Source organism: Amblyomma mixtum, chromosome 3 (assembly GCF_055824585.1).
Source record: "Amblyomma mixtum isolate Tamu chromosome 3, ASM5582458v1, whole genome shotgun sequence".
NCBI classification, from domain to species: Eukaryota; Metazoa; Arthropoda; class Arachnida; order Ixodida; family Ixodidae; genus Amblyomma; species Amblyomma mixtum.
In genome coordinates this window covers 348693909-348709526 of record NC_143014.1, presented here as the reverse complement: position 1 = coordinate 348709526, position 15618 = coordinate 348693909, and positions in this window count along the sequence as shown.

The following is a 15618-nucleotide window of genomic DNA, read 5'->3' as shown; positions in this document are numbered from 1 at the left end:
TTCATCCTTCGTCTTTGCAGCTCCGAGAAAGATAGCCAACACGCCACTAAGACTGTTTTAATTAGACCCCCGTCACCGCGTCCGTTACGCGCAACTGCCGCCTTCAGTGGAGGCTGATTCTCAGTACACGCAGAAGCCCCGCCATCAACCAGTTTGCCACAGCAGGGAAAGAGGAGGCAGCTTATTGCAAACCTCTAAAACTAAGAATTTTATTTACTCCTGCACACTGCTTAGGATCTCGTAGTTTGTGCGCGGTCAGATCGTGGATGCACTTAAACCGGACAGTTCACTGCTGCCCATGCCGTGAAAGAATGCAGGCAACTGTATCCCCACGGCGATCGCAAACCACCCGTTGTTTCTTCGCCCAAGTGTTGTCGTCTGATATCGTACTCCTCATGAACTAGTTTTGCGGAACGGCCGACTCAACACATGAGAACTCCTTGTAGTCGATGTTCCACTGAACGTGTGACACCTCAGTCAGCCAAGGTGTCGTCAGCTCCGGAGGGCGAGGGCGGGTCCTTCGGATCAGTGTCATGGAGCCGTAGCACAGCTGAGTTCCGAGAAAACTGAACTGAACCTTCCCGCCCAAGTCACCACGGTGGGGCAGAGTCGCTGCTTGGCACTGGCTGGTTCCATCATGTACTTCTTGTGCTCAGGCGAGGCACCGGTTCGCGGGAAGGTCCGACGGAGCTCCACGTAACACACGAAAACTAGGCATGTCCACACAATTTTCTAAAAACAAGTTTTGAAAAGGTCCCGATGGAAACGCGCTTCGGTCTCCTCCATATGCCACTGTACGGATGTCCGCTGGGTAGCTAGGCCTTGTTCAGCAGTACAAGCGTACCTACGAATCCGCACAGGAACGCGCTCAGCGCGGCAGTGATGTAGAGGTCTCTGGCCGAGATGCCTTCGAACGTGAAAACTTCCACGAACCTCCTCAAGCGCGGGTCCATGCCGTGGCTTGAGATGTGCGTGAGGGACGAACAGCTGGGAACGTTCGAGCTCTTTATGGATAGGGTGAGGGATCGTCTTCGTCTTCTTTTCTACTACTCCTCTGCAGCTAAGAAGAACTGTGAGATAATGGGCATTTTATTTAAACAGTAAGAAAAAGTATTCGTAGAAGGAGCTTCCGAGCGACTCAAAAAGTTGCCTTCTAGTGGGCAAAGGTGCCTACGTTCCGTTCTTCACTCGCGTTTTTTTTTTATGTGCGACATCTCAATATGGTACTGGTACCTCGAAGAAAACGGTTTGGGCACACAGATTGGCTTCAGCAGACGGTGTTGGCTGCTTTTTTCGCAGGTTTAACGCAACCAGATGTGCGAGACTCTCTTTTATTCTAACTAAAAGGCGCCGAAACAGGACACGGATAAACGCAGAAAGGCACGAGAGAGGGCTGACCTAAAGCTGACAGACTTACTCCTACGTAGACCTAAGTACAAACAGGGCTTAAACGATAAAATAAGAACGAAAACGGAAAGCAAGAAAGAGGCCGACTTAATTCATGTAGTTTTTCGCCGCTATTCACTCAGAGTTTATAATTATAGGAAATGCGGTGGTACTAAACTCCACGTTAAGGGCATGACGCAATAACGTTAACGGCCTTCTTCAGCGGCCTGGGGTCCTCTTTGCACATCACTTCGCAGACACAGACACTGTGGGACAAGACACACAAGGCTTAGTTCCCATTAAACGAACGTGCCTCGGTGGCTTATAGGGGCAGTGACACGTGGTCAAGGGGCACGGGTTCGAATTTCATCTCACCCCTGTTTTCATCTCACCGAAATTTTCTTTTCAGCACAGCTTACTTTCTTCGAGCGTGCGTTTTATTTTTCATTCACATCTTTGACATGCCACACAATTACAACGTACAGGCTATGAAAATATGTAGTATTTCCTTGCTTCTGCTAAATCCGGGACAGTAACAGCACATTTTTGAAAACTTAGTTAGCTTTTTGTAAAATGATATCTATTTTAGCTGCGCAACCTTCTACGACGCTTTACCGTCATTTTTCTTTTGTGCAGTAAAATGTGAGGAAGTGAGAAACATTTGTATATCGGCTTCAGCAGCTTTTAATGGGGGGGGGGGGGTGAGAAATAAAAAACTTTCAACTTTAACTGCTGGCGAATGTACATTTCGTAGTTGGGATGGAATTGTGATTGTGGTATCCGAGCCAGATCCGAGCCTATCACCCGCCCGGCCTTAATAGTGCCAACCAGTCTATTTCGTGTTGTGTTGTGTTTTATGGCCCATAGGCGCCTAATACCCCTGTCACTCCAGCAAATTTAATGTAATTAGAACCTTAAGAAAAAAAATTTCAAAAAAAAAATTTTCGAATGCCATTTGGTCTCTTTCGGTGCTACACGGAAAAAAAATAATGTCATTCGAAAATGATGGCATCGACGATCAGTGAAGAGAAAATCGTCGAACTGAACGACATCAGCGCGCATAAAAGATGTTTGAAATTGTTGTGCAATGTTTCAAAAGCGACTGAGAACATTTGTGTGCCGTATTATAACCTTAAAATATTATTTACGGCCATTTTGCACCACTTTAGCCACCAAAAGCCAAGCCGGGTACAAAGTCAATCACAAATCCGATAAATGTAAATAAAGAAAATGGCTGACATGGCGGTGCGCGGACACGCGCGGAGCTTCGCAATGCCTTCCAAAAAGCGAACTGCTCAGTTACATCTTTAAGTACCTTCGAGCTTAACGAACAAGGCAGGCCTACCGGCAAGAATCACGCAACCCAAAATGACCGACGGTCGCCGGAAAGACGCTGCTTCACGCTCGGCCGCTGCTGTTGGCTGTTGCTGAGACCGAGAGTAGTAGCTATCCACGACTGCCCCTAGTGTGCACAGATTCACACCAACATTAACTTTTTTTATCGGAACTAAATAAATGCACTTTCTTAGTTTGGCAGTGTGCACATTATTTTTTCGCGTCGCTTGTTCCTCCTGCGTATCTGGTGTCCAGAGTACGCATTCGGTTCGAGATCGAATGCGAATGAGTTCCCCCAACTCATTCGATGGCGAATGTCATTCGAACCTAATGGCATTACATATTCCCGTGTAGCAGCCGATTAATGACATTAGGTGCTAATTTCATTCAATTCGAATGATATTAAATTTGCTAGTGTGACAGGGGTATAAGGCCATCATGCGCCAAACGCAAACCACTCTTTTTCGTGCTTTCGGCCCGTTGCAAGCGTTCAGTGTATATGACGCTCCGGAAATCATCAAAGGCCTAAAGTAATTGTAGTGCCGGTTTGTATTGGAAATAAAAATTTGCAGTGCTTTAGCTCTGGTTAAACCTGGAGGATTGCGAAAGCAACGAGGCGAGAGAGACAGGCGATGGAGAGCGCGCGGCAGCGACGGCGGCCCCGGCACGCTAGGTATGCGCCCCTACTGCGCATGCGCAACTGGCGAGCGCGGCGGCGGCACCTCTGAGTCACTTGCGCAGCGAAGGGGGCGGCGCGCCAGCTGTGCGCCGTGTAACGCCACTGCTCCTAGCGGATGCGCAGTATGGCCTTTAGTCAGCTCCGTCAAATGGTTCGGCGACTCGCGTGGCGTTGCTTTTGCAACAGAAGAAAGGCAGCCTGGGTCACAAAGCCGTAAGAAGCTGTCCCAAAATTCGGTGCACATTAGGAAGACCGGCGTGGCGCGGAAACAATCTCACCAGTGCGAGCCGTTGAGAATTGTAGAGCAGGGCAGAAAGGAACCGCGGAGAGCTCCTAACGTAGCGTGTGTGTCTGCACTCTCCTCTTCGCTCGTCGGCGCGGCGTGAATTCCGCGAGCGCCGTCGAACAATCGAGAAGTCTGGAGGACATGCTACTTACTGCCGACGGAGAGGACGTAGCCTTTAGCGTGCTGAGTGGTTTCCTGTCCTCTTCAGTCGCGCGCCAGCGGCGGAGAATCGGAAGAAAGAGCTCGAAATTTCTGGAAAACGGTCTCCGCACGTGACCAATGGGGATGCGTGCCCGGTGCGAGAATAAGAAGGAAAGTGTACAGTTAATACTGTGCGCGCCTGTCTTGGTGCGAGGAACAAATTCAGTCGCTGCGCGCACCTATACTATATGATGGGCGTTGACCGCTGTCTGTCAGCCCATGCCGCCGTCTAATCTTCGGGCGCTGTGGTTTCGGGGAAAGTGCGCCCGCAAGACTCCCGGGCTAACAACACTCGCCCAGCCACGGACCAGCGACGCAGCGTGCGCAAGCCTGCGGTACGGCTTTGGGTTTGCTTTGGGTGCAAGGCTTTTGTTGCATTGTCTCTCTCGAGTGTTAATTACATTGCAGGACCTGTATTGTAGATCACTTTGTATGGGCTCGTACGGGTGATTACAAATTCCTCTCTATCTTCTCTTTGCTGTACTGTATAAAACTTGTTTTATTTGTGAAACTTTGGCTCCGTCCCATTCTCTGGCTTGTGACTGGCGAAAGCTGGGCAACAAACGACCACTGGATAGCTGGATTCTGGTTGAGCTTGCCACATTGAGTCGAGGGCACCTTCTTTGAGACAGAAACCACTACCGCGATACGCACTAGGGGTGTCTGGGAGTGCACGCGAAAAGTGGACAGCAATTTACATCTAGCGCACACATCACTGCGAGGTTCACGCGCCGTAGAAGCTTTACCTTCCTGGATCCATAATGAGCCCTGATAACATAGGCCCAAATAACTTTCCCTTTGTTGTATTTAATGAATGTTAGTTCTCTAAAATTGTGTTCCTCTTTGATTTTGCACCGGTTATTTGTTAATATATGGTGTTTATCCAATCCAATTTACAACGCTCTGGCTCTGAGAGCCCATCAAAATAAATAAATACACTTCAAGCGTCGTCGTGTATTATCCCCACGGCTTTCCACGTGGCTCCGAGAAGCACATAGTGAGGTGCCCAGGACGGCTGTATTTGTCTGCTCCAAAAACCAATGTTGGATTAAACACGAAGTTGTATTACAAGCTTAATAATAATAGCTAATAGACTCAGTTTGCTAATGCAGAATTGTGCGCCAGTGCCCTAAAGCACGAAGTTTTAGTGCTGTTGTGCCTGAACCCTCATTCTGCTGGCCTGTCTCGGAACCAGAGCCGTGCACCCGCTGTCACGCAAAGCAAGCCCGGACTCGCCGCCATGGCACTGCTTGCAACGACTCATCCTGGCTCGCCGGCGCAGACCATTCCTCCTCCTCCTCACTAGCGTCGGCTCGAGCCAATCCGAACGGTGGCCTGTGGCGTGACCTTATTGGAGCAAAGGAACGCCTGGTGCAGAGGAAAGCAACGGTCACCGGCGGCTATAAGAAGAGAGCCGCGCTGAGACGCAGTAGCAGACGGGCAGCAGACGCGCCATCGTGCCAGAAAGACGCTCTCAGCAGGGCCTCGTCCTAGCCCGTTGTGCTCACGGCCCTTGTACATATCTGCTAAAAAGCCTTGTAAATACTGTATATAAACGTCACTTTACTAACCGTCGCATCGACCGTTCTTCGCTCAGGTCTGCTCAACAGAGGCAGCAGACTGAGACGCTCAAGTCGCAACAGTGGTGGCAGCGGTGGGGTGCACAAATTCCAACAGTGTGGACCAAGGGTGGGGTGCCTAAATCCCAACAGTGGTGGCAGCGGTGGGATGCTCAAGGCCCAACAGTGGTGGCAGCGGTGGGATGCCGAAGTCCCAACAGTGGTGGCAGCGGTGGGATGCACAAATCCCAACAGTGTTGACCAGGGGGGGGGGGGGGGGGGGGGGGGGCTAAACTCCAACAGTGCGTGCTGATGTGCTTGGAAGCGTAAGCTAATGGCGATACTGCGAACCCATCACTTGCTGAGCAGATCTCATTTGAAACGTTTCCCACCCTCCGCCAGTCACTCAGTACTGTGCGCGAGGAAATGAGGGAATTCATGATTGTGGTGAATTTTGTCACCTGTAATTTGGCCAAATGCAGCTTACGCGTGCAAAAATTGTGTGCGCTACTATTCTTTGAGCACTGCCGACGTACCCTTGCATCAACGCTGAGCCTGAGAAGATTGGCAGCAGCGAAGGACTGCTTTGCAGCGTGGCCAAAATTGATGTGCATTTCTGCTGCAGATGAGGTTGTGCGAAATCAAGCCTGGCGCCTGTAACAGTGTTGCTTCGCGTCCACGTGCCGAAGATTGCAAGTGTCACCGAGAGGCGTCATCGTCGAAGGCACCCGTGAGCTACTGCGCCAGAGCTACGCCACCTCAGTCGCCTACAAAAGAAGCGCTTCAACCCTGTCCCCGACAGATTGGCAACGTGACTAATTTTGAAGTACATTTCTGCTCCAGGTTAGTGTTTTTCGGGAAACACTGCCGAACCTTTGTTTCTTGCTTTTTATCAGTTGCTGCTGCCAGTTGCTTGAGCTTGATTGTACTTTGTTGCAGCGTACCGGCTAGGACAAAAGATGCTGCAAAAATGAAAGAGAAAATTAGAGCCGAATATGCTAATCTTCAACAGAAATTGCGTCAAGAGCTCAGATTATTTCCCGAAAATATAGAAAGAGAGCTTCGAAGTGAGATTTGCGAGCGTAGAGACGAACAGATTGAAGTTGCGAAAAGCCTGGATTGCGCCACAACACTACCGGTGAACTGAAGAAAAACCTTGAAGCTGAGAATGCGAAGAACGGAAAACATAGGGCTAGATGACAATTGTCATTGTAGAAAAGATGCTGTCGGATGTTGATGACAGACTGTTGCAGTTAGAGCAGTAGCCTAGGAAATGCAGTATTGAAATTCAAGGTATTATGAATGAAGGAAATGAGAGCATTCCTAACATACTTTCTCGGATTGGCAGTGCCATATAAGGACCTATTTCAGGGTCTGACATTGGAATCTGTCATCGTGCGCTAACAATGAACGCCGAGAAAAGCAACATCATTGTCCAGTTTAAGTCCCGGGTGAAACGTGATGAAGTGCTTGCTAAAGAGTGCAAAGGAAGAGCGTCTGACCCGCACGGGCCTGGCGCTAGAGGCTTCGCGCTCGCTGACACACACACACACACACACACACACACACGCACGCGCACACGCGCACGCACGCACGCACACGTACACGCACACGCACACGCACGCACGCGCGCACACGCGCACTCACACACACACGCACACACGCGCACACACGCGCACACACACACACACGCACACACGCACGCACGCACGCACGCACACGCGCACACACGCACACGCGCACACGCGCACACGCGCACACACGCACACACGCACACACACGCACACACGCACACACGCACACACGCACACACGCACGCACACACACACACACACACAGACACGCACACGCACATGTAAACCATAAATATGGACAGACTACGGCATTTTCTCTTAGAGAGAAGGACGCTTCTAACTCAACACAGCGATTGTCGCCACCTCTTCTGCTGTGTTTAGTCCCAATCGGGCCTCTTTTAATAACGAATAATAGCCACCTTGCACAGGCTATCACAACTCGGGTTGGAAATGTTACCATTCAAACGATTCCGTTCAGCACTCCGTGAGCGGAGGATATCTGTTTCTAAATACAACGAAGGGTTTTTTTCGACAAGAAAACCAGCCGATCGGAACTGCTACCATGTTTCACACTTTTGGTACAAACAATGAAGAAAATATTGACGATAGACACATTTAGCCTGCACAGGTTTCCCTGGAATTGGAGTTACATTTTCATTAGACGACAGTTCTTCCGAAATATACGCGGGACCAATATGTTTGTTTGTTTGTTTTTTTCAATTGAATACAATGCTTGAAAACGGACGCTGCAACTGGTAGGTTCTTCCGGCATCCGCAGAGAGGAAAGGAGCTGCCTCTAAAGAGCACGCGCCTCTTTACTGATGACAAAAATATGTTGAGAAATCGAACAGCAGAGTGAAATTTATGCAATTTTTTCAGAGCTGAAGAATAAATCTACAGCCCCAATCAAAAGGTTAGACTCCAGCGCTTTCACCATTGGGATGCGCTGTGCGGGTACTCATTGTAAACGGCCGGATTTCAAATTTCCCGAAGGCAGCACTTTGGTCTTCACTTCTCAGAAACGTATGATTCATAGTGGGCTAGAAAGGCTCTTCTACTAAGGTGAGAAACAGATCCAAAGGTCTCTTTACAATTGAGAAAGGCTGTACATACTCATCATTAACATAACCATCATGATCGTCATTTTGACTTTGTCCACTGTAGGGCAACTACCTCTCCAATGTGTCTCCAATTAACCCTGTCCTTTGCCAGCCGCCGCCACCGTGTGAGGGAACAGCACTCAGTTTGTAGGAACGTGCTGGAGGTGGTAAGGAAATACGTCTTCCTAGGGCAGATAGTGAACGCTAATCGGGATCATCACGGAAATAACTAGAAGAACGAATGGAGTGGAGCGCAAATGGCGGGTTCTCTTACATCTTCAATGGCAGTTTACTACTACCGCTCAAAAGAAATGTTTAAAGCTGCTCTATCTTAACGGAGCTCATCTGCGGGGTCAAAACATCGGTGCTAACGAAAAGGGTTAAGCTTAATTTAAGCACAACACAGCGAGCTATAAGAAAAAAAGAATCATTGGCGTAACGTCAGAGATCGGAAGCGAGCCGAGTGGGTGAGGGAAGAAACGCGGCTTAATGACATCCTAGTCGGATTCAAGAAACAGGCCTGGGCAGGGCATGTAATGCAAACGCAAGATAACGGCTGGTCCCTAGGGTTAACGGAGTAGATTCCGAGACAATCCAAGCGTAGCAGGTGACGGCAGAAAGTGAGGTTATCGGATGAGATGAAGTTGGCAGGGATAGGGTGTAAACACGCCAGATTGAAAAATAATCAGATGGAGGCATAGCACAAATGCTGCCAGAGCAGCTTGCTCAGCGAGAACCGAGGTCTGTCGAGCTTGTAGATTGAGCTATGAGCAAATAATCTGCTCAAAAGGACGGGCCTATTGCTTTTATAAACTGGCCCTGTCAGTTTGCAATGCAGGGCTGACCTTATGCGCGCTTCCCTCCCGCTTTGACGTCGCGCCCCTGCTTACGAAAAATCTGCGGAGGCGGGGCATCAACGAATGCTTCAGCGCACGGCTCAGTTGAGATCTTTCTCAAAGCATCCTGCCGTTTTGCTTGCTAAGGGAGGACGGAGTATTCGCCGTAAGTTCCTTAGCCCGTGTTTGTTAGAAAATTATGTGATTGCTCAAAAACTAAATAATAACCGACACTCAAAGCTGCTGATGCAAGCAGTGAGCACAAGAAAATACAGGGTAGGTAACTAATACATAACGCCCTCGCAGCCAGCAGCCGTGCATCGGAAAACGTCGCCAGAGACCTCTCATTCCACATCCTGAAATATAAAGGTCATGGTGATGGGAACGCGAACTTCTACTGAAAAATCCTGGAAGAATGATGTGTAGTGATAGTGAAATAATAACCAGAGATCCCCAGCACCTGGCCAAAAAGGTGTGCGTCAGCATTGCCTATGGTCAACGCTACGATTAACGCCCGCACTATTATTTTGGCAAAATTAGCTAAACCATACAAGTGCTCGCAGGAAAGGTCACCGGAGATAAAGCGCTGAATTATATCTTAATGTTTTTCTTGGCAAAGGGAATAATTTTATAGCCATAGATGTGAAAATTAGCTCAGTTGAAGACCAAAGGCATAATAAAAGAACATACAAGACAAATAGCTTTTAATGTCCAACTATCTGAATTGCTTCTACATTAATCGGATAGATTGCTGGTTGATGAATGTTGTGTTGTTCTGCACTATATGGATTACCCCACTGATTTTGAGGCACATCTCCGTGATGTGAATAAATGGACGTCCTACCGAGAACTGACGAACACCTAGCCCAGCTCAACAATATATTGATAGATGTCATCATCAGACCGCCGCGGTGGCTCAGTGGTTATGGCGCTCGGCTCCTGACTTGTAAGATGCGGGCTCGGTCCCGGCGTGGGCGGTCGAATTTCGATGCAGGCGAAATTCTAGAGGCCCGTCTACTCTGCTGTGTCAGTGCAAGTTATAGGACCCCGGGTGGTCGAACTTTCCGGAGCCCTTCACTCAACAGGATGGCAGTAGCATCACGTCCCGGACACAGGGGCGATACAGTCCTGTTGTCCGGCAAGTACGATAATGACCCCTACCCGAAGACGAAGTGGAGATTTTTGTCAGCGCTTTTCAGCACGCATATAAACGCTGCCCCCTCCCGTCCTCACTTTGCTTGACGTTCGCTTGTTTCGAGCTTTTTGTTTTGATGGCCGGCCGCCGCCATCTTACTCTGCTGATGGCGTCCCGTATTAGACGCGTGCCTAAAAGCCAGCACCGGTGCCATACTGGGCTGTACGTACGGAGCTTATGCAGCTTATACCGCGCGGTGCTTGCTAACGCTTCCCGGCAGCTCGGTGTTTTGCGGTGTTCCTTAACTGAGAATAAGGCTGGTTTTGTTTACCCGAGGCAACAGACCACATAATCCGAGCAAGAGATCGTAGGTGTCGCAACCGCATTGGGGATGTATTTGCATGCTTTCCGCAGGCGCTCTCGGCGGGAGCCTCCTGCCGCCCGCCAAATTTGATAGTAAATATGGTCTATCTTGAAGGAGCGCCCTTTGAGCTTAAAGAATAATCTAGAAAAAAGTACCTGCCAGTGAGGTAGTTAAGCGCTCGATTAAGACGAGAAAACGGCATAAAAAAAGACATAAACAGGGTATTCAGGGTAAAGAGGGTAAGACGCTAGGCGTGCCAATGATTAAAGGTCAATAGCTTAGCAGGCATAGGAATGAGCATTCTGCAAGCCCTCGCAGTGGAATAGCAATAGTTTTAAGTATCTGACGACGTAGCCAGGTATAAGAAAGTCCAATACCAGTTCTTTAAATGAAGGAAACGTCATTCTCTAAAGCTGTAAAGCGCGAGGAAATTAAGTAATTTTTTTGTGCGAAAAACCGGAACAGAGTACACGAGGTGCGCAAGAACTTTTTTTTTTTGCAAAAACAACGTTCGCCGATGTTCAGGCGCCGACGACGCCCAATTAAAACTGCCTCCGCAATCGCACCACGGTATGCACATTTTTTAGCCTTTTCGCCTGGTGCGAACAAAAGAACAGTCAACGCTTGCTGCGTGTGTTTGGTTTTATAGCGACGGCGGGAAACAAAACTGAATGTGACGATGCAAAGGAATAGGTTCATTGGTTTCCTGCGCCGTAATTAGTGTTACACGCAATCGGCGAACATTCTATTTGCACCAAGCCTCGTGTGCATCTCGAGCGCTCAGTTTTCATTTCGTGAGGAAAAAGAGCCGAAATTTCTCACGCTCCAGGACTTCAGAAACAGACATCCTCGCCGCTTGAGAAATCAATCTGGAATCGCTTTCCTAATGGCTTCTGCCCCCCTTCGCACTGAGCATGTGATTGTGTTAACTTGAACGTTAATCAAGAAATCTGAGACAGCTAGCCACCTGATTGAGAATATTTTTTTTAAGGAAGCCACGTCCAACTTGCTAATAAATTGGCCTCATCAGTTTTGGTTTTTAATAGCTTAGCTTATTTCCAAATTTGTGAAACTGTTCGCTGGGTCTCCCTGTGTGTAAGCCTATTTAAAATTTAAATAGAACTCATACAAAAACACCGGCAAAAAGAAAAGTAACCCTTGTTTTCTGCTCGGAAAGCACATCCGAACAAAGAATTAACATCTTTCCAGCACGGCTTGCGTTGTTTTCTTTATCCAACGTTCTACACTAGTACTAAATATTCATCTAATACTCGCATTAATGCAAATAATTTCGTAACGAAAGGTCTCATAATGGTAGACTGTTACAGCAACTAAAGTGAAAGTTGAAATAGAATTGTTGGGGAACTTTAGTACCTGAAAAGCGTACAAGGAGGCATTATTTTAACTTGCTTTTGGCGAGTGGCAGCTTCAGTAGTTTATGTGCCACTGAAAATAATCACAGTTATTTTTTCCAAGCGGTTCGAACCGGGTAGAACCGGTTCCAACCGGAACGAAATGTGTCTCCGGAATCGAAACCGAGCTCGAACCCGAAAGGCGTGGACCCGAATCCGAACCAAACCCGAAAAAATTCCGGTTCTAAACCTGGATACAATTATTCATAAAATACGGCAATGACACCTATGTACAGTCAGGCTGCAACGAAATGAGATCTAAATATTTTACGACGGTGCTTTCAGTCGCAGTATGTAATCAGCCCGATTCATGGTTCAAGGTAAAGGATCTACCGAAGTACACATTTATAAACCATTTCTAAATGAATATCTCACTGCAAAGTAGAAAAGTACGCCATATGCATGTTCGTGTTTCATTCCACTCTGACTGTACGCAGCTGTCTGACGAAATCTGCAGCATGCAGCCCCTCAGGAATGCTACAGGCGCCTGCAACTGCAGAGCACATCAAGCAAGCCCTGTGTGTAAGCCCATTTATTATTGAAATAGAACTAAGACAAAAAAAAACAGCAATAAGAAAAGTAACCCGTTATGCTTCATGACTTCCTCATCGAAACGCATCAGAGAACGAATTGAAGGACTTCTTCAAAAGCTAAATAATTTACAATGTCAGCTGCTTACATGGGACACGAACCTGTCGCTTCTTTGTATTAGAGCCCTCGAATAACACTATGCTGGTGCATCGCAGCGTGAAAGCATAAAAGTGCTTAAAAATTGTTTCCGTGTGAAGAGTTATGCTGTCAACTTGAATGGTAGCTTCGTGCATGTGGAGTCATTGTGACTTGTCTGCAAGCATGGTAATGCGGCACACGTGCATATCTTCTCACCGCGTGCCACTTGATAAGGAAGGCAGAAAGAAACATGAGCGGTTTTTGCCTCTCAACTGTCAGCCAGCGTGCCTCAGTGTTCTCTTAAGACGTGCCATACCCCAGACAATATAGTGCATTGCACGTCATTTATCATTGCCTTTGTTCTCAGAAGGTAAAAAACTTCACAGTATCTGCTGGAGTGCCAATCATGGCACATAGCACTTACTCCCAATCAATGAATTTTGTATGCCTACAAAATGCTTTCCATGCTTTCCAACGAAATTTCTCCATGTTCTTAAGTATTTGCAGTCCCTAAGCCCATATCAGTAGTCATTTATTGGTTCATTTTTTTAATGATGCCTCTAATGCTCTTTGCTGTCATGCTCAAGCACCCAAATCTGGGCAAGCAGGCGCGAAATAAAATGAAAGCAATACAAAAAGCACACACAGCAGACGGAATTGAAGACAACAAGGCCACAGCGGTGTTACGGGTAGGGCGGATCGTCATACCTTATAGATTTTTTCTGTCAATTCTTCAAGTGCACAAGATTAAAGTGGTGAACTGCATCAGCCCAAAAGCACTTCCAGTCCCTGGCTATATGAAAAGAAGACAATTTACGATGCACAGAGGTGTGTGCACAAGGGTGGTAAACTGCTTTTTCAGTACGATTAAGGCGGTGTCGAACAGAGCGAGTATGAATTGCGCTGATTTTTCAAGCCGCAAGTTGTAAAATTAATGAACAATACAAACATTTAATTTCTAATATAATAGTAAAAAAGCTTGGAAAATGCACAAATTTTAGGCTCCATGAAAACTTGCATTCTTCTACTCCTGTGTTGGCAATTTTTTTTCAAAAATCAAGCAGGGCCTCCAAGAAAAGGAAGTCAGGCTATTTTTTTATTTTACTGCCAGAATAATAATTTTTGGGAGGATACTACTAGATAATATCTCAAGGGCTGTATGGCATGTGGAAACACCAATAGCGTTGAGAAGCAACTTCGCCAGCTTTGCAACCGTAGGAAAAAGGTACGGAAAGCCTGCGCACATCGAATTAACCCAGAGAGTTTCTTCCGCGCCACACAAGTTGCGACTCCTCAGAGGAGTGAGGTGTGTTGTACGCCCTAAGTCTGCAGTTTGAGGAAGACAATATTCGTGAAATGATTAAATTTCATCACTGTCCTTCATGCATGCTGATTACATTATGCAGCCTAATTGCAGTTCATTAACTTGTGCAACATTAAATATTGACTGGTATGTTTCGTACACAAAAGCAATTTTTTTCGACTGAGCCTCCTTTAAAAAACATCAAAGCAGAGAAGCCAGCAGTCACCTATGCTAAACCTATGCTAAACTATCGACATGACTAATTTACACTACACTGATAAGCGGGTTCAATTTGCACTGTCCCTCTTTCTCATTAAACCACAAATAAATGTAATCAGATATGATTAGCCATTTGAAATCCCACTCGAGGTAAACCAGTTATCCCTTCATATGTGCCAAAACGCACTAAGTACGTGCTAACCAGCTGCATAACTTCCATCTGAGCCGCCCAGAAGAATGAAGAGATATTCCAAACAAATGGGTCGTGTATGGATCCACACAGACCTGTGCGCTGGAATGTTCACCAGCAGCAATGCTTTGTAAGATTTTTTAAGTTCTAATAGAGAGCTTTCAGTCCGCCTGTTTTTTCGGAAACCATATTGGCAATTATTTATAAGATTTCTCTTGTCAAAGAAGTATGTTATGCGGTATGCAATAATTTTCTCAAATTCTCTAGAAAACGTCGGAAGTACCGATATAGGTTGAAGTTTATCCGCAAGTTTCTGTCGTCGCTTTTTTAGAGTACAGAAATTCTTGCATATTTCGTGCGGTCGGGAAAAACTGTTTGCCAACATAGGCTAAAAATGAGCTAGTATTGACGAGATGAGCGGGACGACATATTTAACTATGTTTATGCAATTTATCGATATCTGACGATGGATTGTTTTTAGGTGCATAAATGTGTAAGACTTGTCGATCGTCTGCTGTCTTCAAAAATATACTACGAAGAGCGTTTGCTTCTGGGACGTCTATTACTGCAGAATCGTTATCAGCAGAGGCTACGGTAGCAAAGTGATGATTAAAGTTGTTTGCCAGCTCTCTACCTTAGAGCTCACGACCACTTGCAGTTATCAGCGGAACCGGGCTATTGCTACCTTGACCAAGAACGCTATTGAAAGCTTTCGAGGCTATATCAGGACACTTGTTTTGTAATGTTGTCGAAAAGCTGCTCATAGCAAAAAACCTTTGCTCCTCTTATATCTGCGATTTAGTGATTTCTTGCCTTTATAATCTGCCGCAGTGATTCCTCGCAGCGCGTGCGCAAGGGAATGTGGCAAAGACGAATTTAGCCTTTATCATTATGATATGGTGATAGTTCACCAAAGGGTTTATTGTTTGTACGTTTGATTGCTTTAAACCGAAAGTGCTTTGAGTGAATGGGTACAAACTGTAATAAATGCATTGTCTGCATCATTTGCAGCGTTTATTTCATAGACTAGCAACCAGTTTTGTGCCGTTATTCCTTCTTTAAGATATTCTAACATGGTTTCAGTAATGCTCTGAGAAATAATAGTTCCCTGCGTAAGGTGGTCTTTGCTCAGCGAAGCTTCACAACGGCAGCAGGGCTAACAGCAGTCCGAGGCCGGCTGGTCGACAGGAGCGTGCACCAGGCGATGACAATGCGGCTCGCGCGTAGGCCCGTCGTCTCCTTACAATGGCCCCCGGACAGAAGAGGAGCCATCCTGGCGTCTTAAGGGGCGTACAAGACAGCGGGGTCGTAGTATGTCTTGAGGCGGTGTATATGGACAGTCTCACGGCCGCGGCGTCTGAGACTGTGTG